The 13,583-nt window shown below is 40.7% G+C and overlaps 1 long non-coding RNA gene across 1 annotated transcript in view; it reads right to left on the reverse strand.

Moving 5' to 3' along the window:
• Window positions 1-13,583, reverse strand: part of LOC123282955 (uncharacterized) — a 74,681-nt gene that overhangs the window by 60,582 nt on the left and 516 nt on the right. The window contains exon 2 of the long non-coding RNA XR_006523337.2: window positions 13,461-13,507. This is a non-coding gene — a long non-coding RNA (uncharacterized lncRNA). The remainder of the gene's footprint in view (window positions 1-13,460; window positions 13,508-13,583) is intronic.

Genomic DNA, 13,583 nt, shown 5'->3' on the forward strand with positions numbered 1-13,583 from the left:
GTGTTAACTGACTGCAGAAAGGTAATGAGGGTCTACTTAAATATCTTATTTGTATTGGGTCTATAGTTCCAAAATATCTCTTTGCCAATCAGCTTTAAAAATAATGATGTTAACAATAACAATAGCTAACATTTATTGTGTGTTTACTATGTTCCAGTACTCTTCTAATCTCTTTGAGGATGTTAACTCATCTAATTCTCACAGTAACCCTATTATGTGGGTACTGTCATTATCCTGAGTTTGCACCAAAGCAGTAAGTGGCAAAGCTGGACTCAAAACTCTGACCTGGCCCATTCAAAGCCTATGCCTGTCGTTAATGACTCCAGATACACAATAGATACAGCCCATGGTGTTACCTGTGACTGATTTGAAGAAACCTTGTTTGGTAAGATAACCAAGCTCTTTGTATGTTTTTCTAATAGCAAAAATATATCTGTCTAGTTTTCAAGTGAATGAGTACAATAATGGGGTCTAGTTGGTGAGCAACTCCCTTGAAGGAGGAGATTCCAAACAGACTTGACCCAGTTAAAGGGGACAAAGCCAGAAGGAGCTATTTAAGCTTCCAGTCTTTTGGGAAATACTTTGAGAATTCTGCCAACACCTTTTTCAATCAGGCTTTCTAATGGCACAGACGTTCTGCACCCAGGTTCCTGTGTTCCTTCCCAAAAGGCTTCATCTCTAGGAAGGACGGGTGATAACCTCTCCACAAAGAAGTCCCTGGCAAGATTAGCTGTGTGAACATTGTAATGTTAAACATGAACATGAAGTCTTAGCTTATTTGGTAATTCTGGCAAAACACCTCATGAGAAAATATTGTGGGTGAAGTCTTTATTGGTTCTTGAAACACCATGGCTACAATAAATCTTCCATTTTTGTGTGCATGGCTATTTATTAATCCTGTTAAATACCCTGAAGTATCCTGAGGCACATATCCTCAACCTTTTGAATAGGATGCAATCCTTGAACCTCACGGTTCTGTGAACAATCCAGATCATCTGATGTCAGGTGATGTGACCCAAAGGCGTAAATTCTGGGCTTCCATTCAGCAGCATTTGAATAGCTTGCTCTTTCAAGGTGGGCTTTTCCTCATCGAGAATCCACGCTCTACATCTTTAAGTCTGTGAGTCACCACATCCTCCAAAAGTGGTTAGTATGCTTGAAAATGATCTGCAGATATTACGGAACATGAATTCCTTGTGCTCAGCTGCTTCTGTTGGCAAAAGTTCCTGCCTCGTTTATGAACAATATTTAAAGGAGCGCGTGGTCCCACTAGTTGGGGTCCTTTTAAAATGTCAAATATTAATTGCTCAAAAGGCACTATTGGAGGATTTGACTGTGAACTACATAAGCCAGGTGATCCCTTAACGTCTCATTTAATACTCCCCCACAGGTAGCATTGAGACAGAGAGTAGGGCTCTGCAAGAGCGAGTCTCGTGCCCTCACAGGAGGTGAATTCCCCTTTTGAAATTCAAATCTCAACTAACAGTGGTGGTAAGAAGTGTGTCTTAGTCAATATCACAGTAAGCATCACCTCTCAATGTGCTCCAGAGTTGCTTTACAATTGCCTAGTTGGCATCTCCCCTTGGGTGTCTTAGGCAATCTCAAACTTAACACTTGCAAAACTGAACACTGGATTTATTACCTTCCTCCCAAATTTTTCCGATCTCAGTAAATGGCTCCATCATTCACCATTGCTCAGGCTAAAAACCTAGAAGAGATATTGAATCCTTTCTTTCCCTCACAACCCACATCCATCACTAAGTCCTCTTATCTCTATCTACAAAATATATCCCAAATCAGAAAGCCATCATCCTCTCTTACTTTGGCTGCTCTAATAGCCTTCTAACTTGCTTTCCTGCTTCCACTCCTGCTCTCTGAGGTCTATTATTTAACCAGAGGCCAGAGTGATCTTTCTAAAACAAATCTGATCTGGTGACTCTCCTGTTCAAATGCTTCAGCGATTTCTCATCACATTTACAATCCAATCAAAACTATTTATTAGAGCTTAGCAGCCTCTGCATACCTCTGTGACTGTGCTATTTTCCTCCTGAGTCTGTTATGATTTGACTGGCCTTCTTGCTGTTCTTCAAACTCACCAAGCTCATTTCCATCTCAGGACCATTGCACTTACTGTCCTTTCTCTCTGGAACATTCTTCTCCAGATGTTTGCATGTCTCACTCCCTTACTTCTTTCAGAGCTCTGCTTAAATGTCACTTTTTTAGTGAGGGCTTCCTGACCGACCTATCTAATATAGCCCTCCTATATTTTTTATCCCTTTACCAAACTTTAATTTTATTTATAGCATGTATCACTTCTGACATATTTAAATATGTGTTGAATGAATGAATGAATGGTCTAGCACTTTAACAGTACTAGAGAGTGAATTTTACCACCTACTGTTGTCCAACTGTCTATATATTAGCATTGTACTATATTCCCTCTGAATACAGTACATTCCCCTCAGAACGCACTCTCCCCTGGCAGTAAAAAGAATACCTTAGCCTTTAAAACTAAATCCAAACTAATCACACTAACAGACAATTTCAAGAACACAAAGGTATAAAGACACCAACCTAGGTCTCAGCAGGAATAAGAGTCAGAGCACTGAGTCACAGGTTCCCATGGCATGCAAACATCTTTCCCCTGCAGCAGTGGAATTGCAAGATATTACACAAGACACAGTTCAAAGGCCACCACAGGGTCCTGGGTGGAGTAGGCAAAGATTCAGGACTGAGTTACACCTTTGAAAGCGTACAATGCTATTAACTGCTAACCCACAGGACTTGACCTCAGTGAGAATAGGGACACTGGACCCTTTGGACTTAAATGTCTCACTCAGTTCATTTCCCAGTATACCAACGTACTAATGAGTCACACTGCGGTGATAGGGCTAGCAGTTCTTTTAGGGCTGCACGCTTCTGAGTAGAGCATTTACAGGGTCAGACAACAGGCAGCGAAGAAAAAAGTAAAGGATAGAGAGATGGGAAGTGAAAAGGGAGCGGCAGAACGGGAAAGGAAGAACAGGAGAGAAAGAAAGGGAGACTTGAGGTGGGGTGGGGATGAGGGAAGCGTAGGTGTGTGTGGGATCCTATCAGATCTGCCCTCCACCTGCTGCTCTCCCTGCCCACCACCTCTTTCCTGTTCATGGCCCAGGGCTGGCTCTGCAGTCAGGCTTTTGTGAAGGGCAAGTTGGGAAACAGGAGCGCTTTACACCATGCCCCTGGTGCCTCGCAAGGCCTTCACTGTCCCCTCTCTGGTTGTCGCTCTTATTTCTCCTATCCTTTCTTTGTTCCCTCAGTGCATATTCCTTGTCCCCCTCCTTTCCTCCTCGCAAACACACTAGTTTTCCATCACTTGGAATGGACAGATTTATTACCTGCAAAGGAGACAAGAGCTTTTCTTGCGTCCCGTGAAAATAAATTGAGACGTAGCGACATCTGAGTCTTGGGAGTGGCTCTGCTGCAGCGGCTGCCACTCTTCTTTGATCTCAGTTGATAGGGACATCCAAAACCACTTCCTTGTGATCGGTGCGTGAACTTGCCACAGGAACCACCCCCTGTCCCAGCTTTACTGCCTCTTTCTGTCCCAGTCTGATCACTTTACCGGGTTTGAGGTTGTTCTACGCTCCAGGGCATTTCAGGTTGGAACGAGGAGCAAACAGGACTCAAATCACAGTCAGGGCAGGGCACACGTGAACTCATAGGCCTGAGGCCCAGGGCAAACTGTTAAGGAGCTCCTGCATTAGGCTCCCCAACAGGAAACAGTGGTCTCCTCACGTAGCAGCCCCTTTGCTTGCTGCATTCAAATTCTACTTCTGCCACTTTCTAACTATACTGGAACTTATGTAAGCTAATTAAGATATCTAAGTCTCAGTTTCCCCTTCTGGAAAAGAAAAAGACAATAACTCCTACCTTCAGGATTTTTGTGAAGATTAAATGAAATACTTTCTGTAACGGGCTCAGCACTGTTTCCGGCACAATCAATGGAAGCTATTGTTATTATTACTACTCAGTAGTGGATCCTTGTGAACAGCCTTTACAGATCATTATTCTCGGCTGCCAGGGGCTCCTGTTCCTGTTGTTTCTCTTTCAGAGACCTTGAGCAATTCAAAGCCTGTGAGATGTAACCTGTTAGGGCTCAGCACAGCTGGGAATCCAGAGACGTCAAAGTCTGTTGGCAGGTGAACGGCTGGCCTGTTACAATACAACCTGAAGAAACAGGGCAGGGGAGCCAGAAACAACAAGCCTGGGTTTGCTACAGTTGTCTTCCTTAGGAGTTCTGCCAGCTCAGATTGTGGAAGGACTGGGGAAGAGGCTGGGGTTTTATAAGCAAGTGAGACAATAAAAACGACTTGTCTGTGTAGTTTCTTGCTGTCTTTGGTGCTGATGTGTCTTTGGGGATCAAATCACCACAGGGGAGTATCGAGGCCTTCTCTGTATCTCCAACATAATCTTAGGATTTTATATTATTACCTTTTTCCTCTCAACATTTATTGAATACCACCTTCTACCCACAGGCCAAGATAATACAGGGCCTCGTTTGGTTAGAGTATGGATTTGATACAATTGCCAACATGAAGATTCCAGCCATTGTTTAAAGGGATAGAAATGATGTCTGGGGTCTCGTGGAGAAATGGTGTTGTGTTCTAGGGTCAGCGATGGATCTCTGGACCTCCTGGGTCATGCATCAGGCTGAGTGAGGCATACCTTGGGATCAGTCATGGGCCTTTTCTCTCAGGTTTCCCCAGTCTGCTTCAGGTTCCTCCCAAGCTCCTAGATCTCCTTTGTACAGGCCCCAGAATGGGCGGGGGGTGAAGGGGGAAGTGACTTCTTCCTACATTATATCTAGAGAGTGGACTGACCCTCCATTGTACAACAGGCCTGAGTGCCTCTACGTTACATAAATAAAAACTGTCATATAGATGTCTATGCACATGGATGAACAGAGGCTAGGAAAAAAATCCTTCATGTGTTAGAAAGGTGAGTTGGTAGGTGATTTTCCTTCTTTTTTATTTGGCTCTTATTGCTATGATGTTATTTATGCAAAGGAAAAGGAAAAAAAGCCAAATTCTCTCATCTATAATATATGCTTCTTTTGATAGTATTCTTTGGAGCAGGATTTTTTTCAGAGGCTTTATCTCTGCTAGCTTTAGTTATTTAACTAGCACTTCTTATTCTCCCTCTGAGACTGGGGATACATGTCTTGCTCAGTCAAGTTGGTTGGAAGCCTCAGGGAAACTTGGTAACATATGAAGGTGAACAAGAGTTATACATTCACAGGTCAAGCTGCATAAATTCCTGCCTCCTAAAATCAGGCCCTGCTGATGAAGTGAGTTCCTGCTGGTTCAGAAAGGACATTCCAGAAAGAACCCAGGTTTGGGGAGCTGAGGTTAAGAGTGACTAACGTAAAAAATCTAGATGGCTTGTTAACAAAGGTTTTTAAAGCAGGGCAAGAAAAACATTGAATTTAAGGAGATTTTTCAACTTCAGATTATATAGCACTTCCAAATGAAGGGGAAGTGTCAGAGATTTATTGTTTTCACTATCATAAGATAGTGTCCTCCAAAAAAGACTGAGATTTGGAATAGTTCATGAAAATAATCTGAAGGACATCACAATAAATCTAGGAAATTATTTCCTGTTTTTAGCTGGCTTGGCCTGAAGACCTCACTGTCATAAAAATGAACGCCATGTTGAACTTTTTATCTGGTTCTCGGAGTGCATTTATGCAATAAACACATTCCTTTTCAACTTACTCTTACCTAAACTAGATTAAATTAGGCAGTTTATTGTGATTGATCTTTTGTATGGTTGATCTTGCCATCCACACATTATTTTTGGATGTTATCATCTTTTGTTTTTATTTTAGTCACATGCAGCCTGTATTCTTGCCAGAGCTAGGGGGTTTTCCATTTAAATCTACCATTTAATTACCTCTCTTCCTCTAGGGAATGTCTGAGTCAGCTACAAAGGCAAGCTCAACAAGGAGTGTACACTCTGAGAAAGAAAATAATTACATAAATAATTATACACAGTACACAAACAATTTAAGACAGGATGTGGCACAACAAGCTAGAGGAATTTTGAGGAGGATCCTTTCATCCAGGAAATGGAGGAAACGCGTTTCAAGATGGGAAGGGCATGCTAAGTAGGAAGAATCACTTGAGCAAAGTCAGGGAGGTAGGAAAGCACAGAATACATTTGGAGCAGGCAGTGAGCCATCACTGAAGTTCTTAGGCTGAGTAAGGTGCATGCTCAGAGCATCCATTTGGAATCGCAACAATAAATATTTACTGAGGGCTGGCTAGGTGCTAGGCAGTGTTCTAAGCACTAGGACTACCCAGCAGTGGACAAAACAGACAAAATCCTTGCCCTCATGGAGCTTACATTCTAGCAGAAAAAGAGTCAATAAACAAACAAAATATACAATGTAAGCATTTTAGATGGTAATAAGCTCTGCGGAGAAAAAGCTGTAAGGGGAAAGGGATATTTTAAAGAGGGTGGTCAGGGAAGGAAACGCCTGAAGCAAGGTCTTGAGCCATGTGGGATAACCAGGGGAAGAGTGTTCCACGAGTGGAAGCAGCAAGGACAAAGACTCCCAGGTGGGAAACTGTTTGCAATGATAGGGGAACAGCAAGGAGGCCAGTGTGGCTGGAGCTGAGTGAGTGAGGATGAAGAGGAGGAAATGAGGCCGGAGGCGGGAGCCTGATCTTGGGGCCTCAGTCCCACTCTAAGGACTGTGGCTTTTACTCTGAGATGGGAAGCGCCATTGGAGGGTTTGAAAAGAGGAGTGACATGATCTGACTTAATATTTTATGGCTACTCTGGCTAACTGGGAGATTGTTTACTCCAGAGATTCTGACTTAATTGGTTTGAGGGGCCTGAGCACCTTAGTTGTAAAAGTCTTCCAGATTGAAAACCACTCCTCTAGAGTTTGCAATATGTTCTCACATTCATTACCTTAACTTGGGTCTCTCAACAACTCTATGCAATGTGTAGATGAGGAAACTGAGGCTCTTAGAGGCTTAAGTGACTTTCAAGGACACATGGCCTATAGGGTGTATAGCTAAGACTTAAACACAACTTATTGTTGACTCTTAGCCTAGTAGTGATCTTTCCATTACAACACTGATATTATCAATGGGACCTTTTATCCTATCAGTTTGCCACTAATATATAAGAATTTTGGTGGATTTATCTTATATGCTGAAAAATGCAGATATTACCTTTACTAATTTTTGGTTAATACTATCTTTATGCAGCTTTGATTCCATGATCTGTCATCTTAACCACCCTCTTGCCATTAGATCATGTAATTCTCATGCAAAAAATAAGATATGTACTCAACTTTAGCTGTATTCTGGCCTTGCTATTTGGCCAAAATCTGCTTTTCAGCTTTCCCTTCAGCCTCGGCCTTTGGAAGGCCAAACTGTCAAATTCCCACTGGTGCAGCCACTATGGTAAACAGTATAGAGATTCCTCAGAAAATTAAAAACAACTACAATATGATCCAGGAATTATAATTCTGGGTTTTTATCCAAAGGAAACAAAATCACTATCTCGAAAAGATATCTGCACCCCCATGTTCACTGCAGCATTATTTACAACAGCCGAGACATGGAAACAACCTAAATGTCCAGCAATGGATGAATGGATAAAGAAGATGTGGTGTACATATATACAGTGGAATATTATTCAGCCATTAAAAAGGAAATCCTGCATTTGTGACAACATGGATGGATCTCACTTACATGTGTAATTTAAAAAAACCTCAAACTCATAGATACAGAGAACAGATTGGTGGTTGCCAGACATTGGGGGAGGGGGTGGATGAAATGGGTAAAGGTGGTCAAAAGGTACAAAATTCCAGTTATATGATAAAAAAGTCCTGGGGATGTAATGTACAGCATGGTGACCACAGTTAACACTACTATATTTTATATATTTGAAAGTTGCTAAGAGAGCAGATCTTAAAAGTTGTCATCACAAGAAAAAAAAAAATTTGTAGGTGTGAAGTGTAGGGGACTGGCATTGGCCACCCCAAGATATGTCTCTTTGGCATGAGGATTATTTTGGGCTGGTTACTTTTAATAAACTGGGACAGGAAGGAGGCTCTGAGGAGTGGAACTTGCTTGCCCTTTGTTAACATACATTTACATTTGTAAAGGAAATCTCCATCTGTAAGGATGTCTCCCTCTCTATACCAGGAAGAAGGGATGACTTTATCTCTAGAAACTCTTAATCAATGCCAAAGGCAAGGACTTAAATCTGCATTTGTTTATTGTACTTGTGTGGTAATCTCCCAAGATCGACTCCCCCTCCACCCCCAACATCCTCCTTTGTCATTAGCTGAAGATGATGTTTAAGGTGGGGGCTTCAGCTATTTTGGCGAGTTGCTCAGCTTGCCTGAGCCTCTCCCATGCATACATGTTATAAAGCTTTGTTTAATTTTCTCCTGTTATTCTGTCTCATGTGAATTTAATTCGTTCTCTGGCCAGAAGAACCCAGAGAGGGTAGAGGAACTGTCTTCCTCCCCTACAATTGTGATGGATGTTAACTAAACTTATTTGCAACATTCACATATATCAAATCATTATGTTGTACACTTAAACTAATACAATGTTATATGCCAATTATTTCTCAATTAAAAAACTGCCAAACATAGCACAACTAGAAGGACCTACAACTAGAATACACAACTGTGTACTGGGGGGGCTTTGGGGAGAAAGAAAAAAAAAGATTGGTAACAGAGGTTAGCTCAGGTGCCAAACTTTAAAAAAAACTGTCAAATTCCTATTTCACTTACTAGCAACCCTACACTTGGTATAGCACCCCCATCAGGTGACTTCACTGGGTGAATCAGCATAACGAACAAGGTATGTCACTCAGAATTATTGTTAATATATGAATACGTACTTTCAAACATAGGTAAGCATTTTGAATGTACTCCTTATGTTGAAATTCTATTAATAGTTTAAACATAGAGTACACTGCAGTAATAATGGTGGTTGTGAAAGATTATTTTATGTAAAAAAATTATTGAGAACCTTTAAATAGCAAAATAGGGAAATAATTGAAAGTTAATATGATTATAAGAAAGGTTGGCGGGATAAGTTTAGGAAGAAAATTATATCCTTTTGATCCATAAACATATGTACAATTTAATAATAAAAGGCATACAGAAATATACACATATGAGAAATTAAAACTCTAAATGAGAGTAACAGTTTCAGGTCTGTATCTGAAAATAGTCACAAAGCATCTTTTTCAGTCAGAGCACAAGCTTCAGTTTCTAGAGGGCTTCTACAAAATTGAATAATCTCCCTTGGCCAAATCTAGTTCAGGAGATAAAGCAGATAAAACTTTATCTTAGTAAGTTCCTACTAGTTCCTACTAGGTGGCAACATCACTATCAGAAGCACCCTATACCAGCAGAGCTGGCCAAAAAATATCTTGCTCCTCCTCTGACTTCACTTGAAAGTGGGCTTTTATTTAAAAATCACAACGTGCAGCATCGTGACTGTAAGAACATGTGGGAACTGTAATGCTGAGAATTTGTTCCTGCATTATTTTGAACTTCTAAAGTTTGACTACTAAAATTTTTAATAATAAAATTGTAATAATAATCCAATTCTTACACATTCAGATTTGCCTTTATATCCCAGAGATTAAGCATTAATTTTAACATTTATGTTAAATGGCTCTTCAGCATTCAGCCAAAACATGAATTCAATGCACTTCTTCATAATTCTCCAAAGGGCTTTTGGAATGAAAATCAAACCCAAACTCCTTACCATGGCCTACAGGTTCCTAGCTGGCTTGGCTCTAATCTCTCGTTCCATCCACTGTTCATATCACTCTCCTCCCACCATTGTTTACTCCCACCAGTCTCCTCCTTTCGGTTCCTCTAATGCCAAGATTTTTCCCTCCTGGGGCCTCTGCTTTGTCTTTCTCCTCCCCTTTTGTATTCTTCAAATCTCAGGTCAGATATCAGCTCCTCAGAGGTCGACCCACTGAAAGTAGTCCACCTCCCCCTCCATCTACATTAATCACATAGCATGTTTTACTTCTTCCACAGCATTCATCTCTACCTGAAATTATCTTCTTTTTTTATGCTTATTTTCTGTCTACACTAAATTGTAAATTCCATGAGAGAAGGAACTTTGTTTTGTTCATTGTTATAGCCTCACTACCTAGACCAATGCCTGGCACTGAAGAAGTGCTCAAAAAATATTTGTTAAATAAATGAACGTGTAACACGACATTCAATAAGGATGCCAGCTGTTTTGACTGGGTCCCCAAAGGACAATAGATTAGATACCAAGTACCCCTACACCGTAAAGCCATGGGAGATCCCTACCATGTACATCCCTAACATGTAAGATACGCTAAGAAATTGTGGCTCAGCATTATTCACCACTTATCTCCAACCCAAAAAAGGGGGGGGTGGGACTGCTAAGTCACTGAGAACATTGCTTTGGCGATACCTAACACCTACCCACACATCCCACAGGGTAAAAAAAGATACTTCCCCTCCTCCTAAGCTACGTGAGAGGAGCTTTCAGGGAAACACCTGGAGGACTTGATACATGTCACCTGGAGTCTGAGGGAATCTGGGATCGGATACTTTCCTGAGAAAACCAATGGCAGGATAGAGAGAGAGAAACAAGTTGCACTTTCACCAACTGTGGATACAAGAGTTTTTTCCAGGGGAAATGTACTCATGTCAACAATTTACTTTGTTATGCACCAAAAATAATATGGATTATTGGACAGATAGAGGGATGGATGGATAGATATGTGATAAATGAAGTGTAGCAAAATGTTCCCAGAGACTGGTGGGGGAGAATTCTGCCTGAAGCCATTTTAAAAGGGATCCCAGCTAAGAGGGCTGCCTAGCTGAGCCCCCAAGGGATCAAGCAGAGGGTTGAACCCTCAGAAGTCCAAGGGCTGAGGGCTAGGGTCCTATGCGATTGCCCACAAGTGATTTCACGTATGTTATACATCTGAGACATCTGAGAAGCTCTGCCACCCTCTCCTTCACAATCCAAACCTGTAGGAATCTAAAAGCTTAATCAGTGAGTAGTGAAGGTAGAGGAGGTGGAGATGTAAAAGGTAGAAAATGAAAGTGGAACGTGTCACATCTCTCACCACAGGCTTCCATCCTGAAGCACAACTGAGCTTGGGAAAAGGAAAAGCTTTAACTTAGAATGAAATTTGCGTGCCCTTCATTGAGATTTCATTGAGGGCAGAAAAAGAAGTAGCCCTCAGAGAATTTGAAGAGACAGCAGAATAAAAAATCAAAGAATTCTATGTTTGCATCCTACGGAATCCTGCTCATTCAATAAAATGCACATGCCTAACAAAACCCAACCCTGGAGGAAAGGATCCTGATTTAATATTATATCACATGTTCATTTACTCAACAAATATTTATGACACACGTGCAATGTGCCAGGCATTGATATAGGTAGGAGGATACGACGGTGAATAAGAGAAACATTTGATAGAAGTAGAGAAGTTCTAAAAGCCACTGGGGGTAATGGTAACATTTGGTATCTTGATAGAAATTTGGGTTACATAGGTACAGGCATTTGTTAAAAGTAGAATTCAATATTTGTTTATAGTTTTTTTCTTTTGATGTAAAATTTACATACAATGACATGCACAAGTCTTAATTACATATATGTTTGCTGAGTTTTGACAAATGCACGATCATCACAACTCTGCCTCCCGGCATGGTCAGGAGATAACCTTGCCTCCTACTCCACTGAGAAAATAGGAGCCATTGGACAGGCATTCCCTCAACTCATAAACGTATCTGCAGTCCTGTCCATCCTTTCTGCCTTTCCTCTGTTATCATGGACAACACGTCCCTACTCCCATCTGGGGCCAATTTCTTCCCTTGGTTTTTGTATCCTATCCCCTCCAACCTCCTCAGATGCCTTGCTATATTGTATTGTCCTTGTCGTCCTGAACTCTCATTTCAAGGAATGAGCTTGTTTAAGAACCAATGCTGGATTCTCTCTCTTACCTCAAAGTCCTCACACATACCATTTCCTTTTCTTAGAACAACTTTTCTACTGCATCTCCTTCACTTATCATAACTCCTACTCACTCTTCAGATCTTTGCTTAGAACCTAATGAACTTCCTTTTTCACACCACTCAGCTCACCTGTAATTACTTGTTCAATATATGTCTTGCCCACAAGACAAACACAGTCTCTGCCCTCACAGTGTCTTATTAACTGCCACACCTCCAATAGTTAGCATAGCACCTGGCACATTAAATATTTGTTGCTGAATGAGATAATTAATTAAAACTCAATCATATAATCTGCAAAATGTAGTATTTTTAAAATTGTCTTCTTTTTCCTCATAGATTTTAATTTTTCCTTCTAACAGCTATTGCAATCTTTTCTAGGATTGCGTTAAAGAAGGGCATTATGACATTTTTGTTCTTACAATTTCTTATCATTCTGTTTTTAAAATTTAACTGTCTTGTACATAGAAGATTCTCAACAAGAACTATTTCATAGTCATAAAAATCCTATAATGTGGAAAAATCCTTAGAGATCCTATCCAATTTCCTCAGATCATTCCCTAGAAAAAGAAAGAAGACCAAAATACTGTAGTATTTTTATGACTTCATTATTACTGCATTATTATTATCTTTTTTACTCAGATGGGAGTAGCTTATGGCTAGAGACCACCAGTGGGGAAACATTCTGAAAATTCAGAGTTCTTTTTTATCTTTCAATTGTGAAGGAGGATGATCATCTGTTAGTTTATATAACTACATCTTATAAATAGCTTAGTTTTTCTGAGCAAACCTAAATTCATTCAGCATTCAGTGATAGACACTAGGGGCCTAACATTACATGAAATGTTCATGTATGTAACATTCATACATACACGTGAAACCTAACCACATAAACAGGTATATATGCACACACATATATAGCATTTGAAGAGGCAGAAGAGTTAAAACTAAATAAATGAGAGATCTCTATCTAAATATATGTTTCTTCTTAAAAACAGTTTCTACTGCCAGCCTTGATGTAAGCCTTGATGACGCAATATAGCTCCTTTCACCAGGTGAAAATATAAACGTGTGTACAGTTAGGGGCTTCACAGACCAGCCTCTTCTTGGAGTTCTACTCAAAGTAAACCAGATTAACAACCCGGACTAACTTGAAAAGGCAATTCAAATCTTTACTGATGTCTCCTGAAGCCTGACAAAGCAAACTTCTTAAACTTCTCTTTCTCGGCTGTGACTCCACACCAGTCCCCCAAGAAGGAGCCACCTCTACTCTCTCCCTTCACTTAAGTATAATTTAGTTTATATAGCTTTTTATTTTTCTTCCTCACCCTGAAGCTGACCAGCAAGCAAGAACTCTTCCAGGAAGGGTCAGAGGGTGTGTCTGATGAGATGCCCAGGGGGAATCTGCAATGCTTACCAAGTGTCCAGTGTCATGGCAGTCTCTTTTCTCGAGGAGCTAATGAACTGGAGATAAAAGGAACAACCAGTAAGTCCAGTGGAAAAAGCAACATACCGGAGTATATAATTACCTGTTGGGCGG

The sequence above is a fragment of the Equus asinus genome, chromosome 2 (genome assembly GCF_041296235.1).
Source record: "Equus asinus isolate D_3611 breed Donkey chromosome 2, EquAss-T2T_v2, whole genome shotgun sequence".
In the NCBI taxonomy this organism is placed as follows: domain Eukaryota; kingdom Metazoa; phylum Chordata; class Mammalia; order Perissodactyla; family Equidae; genus Equus; species Equus asinus.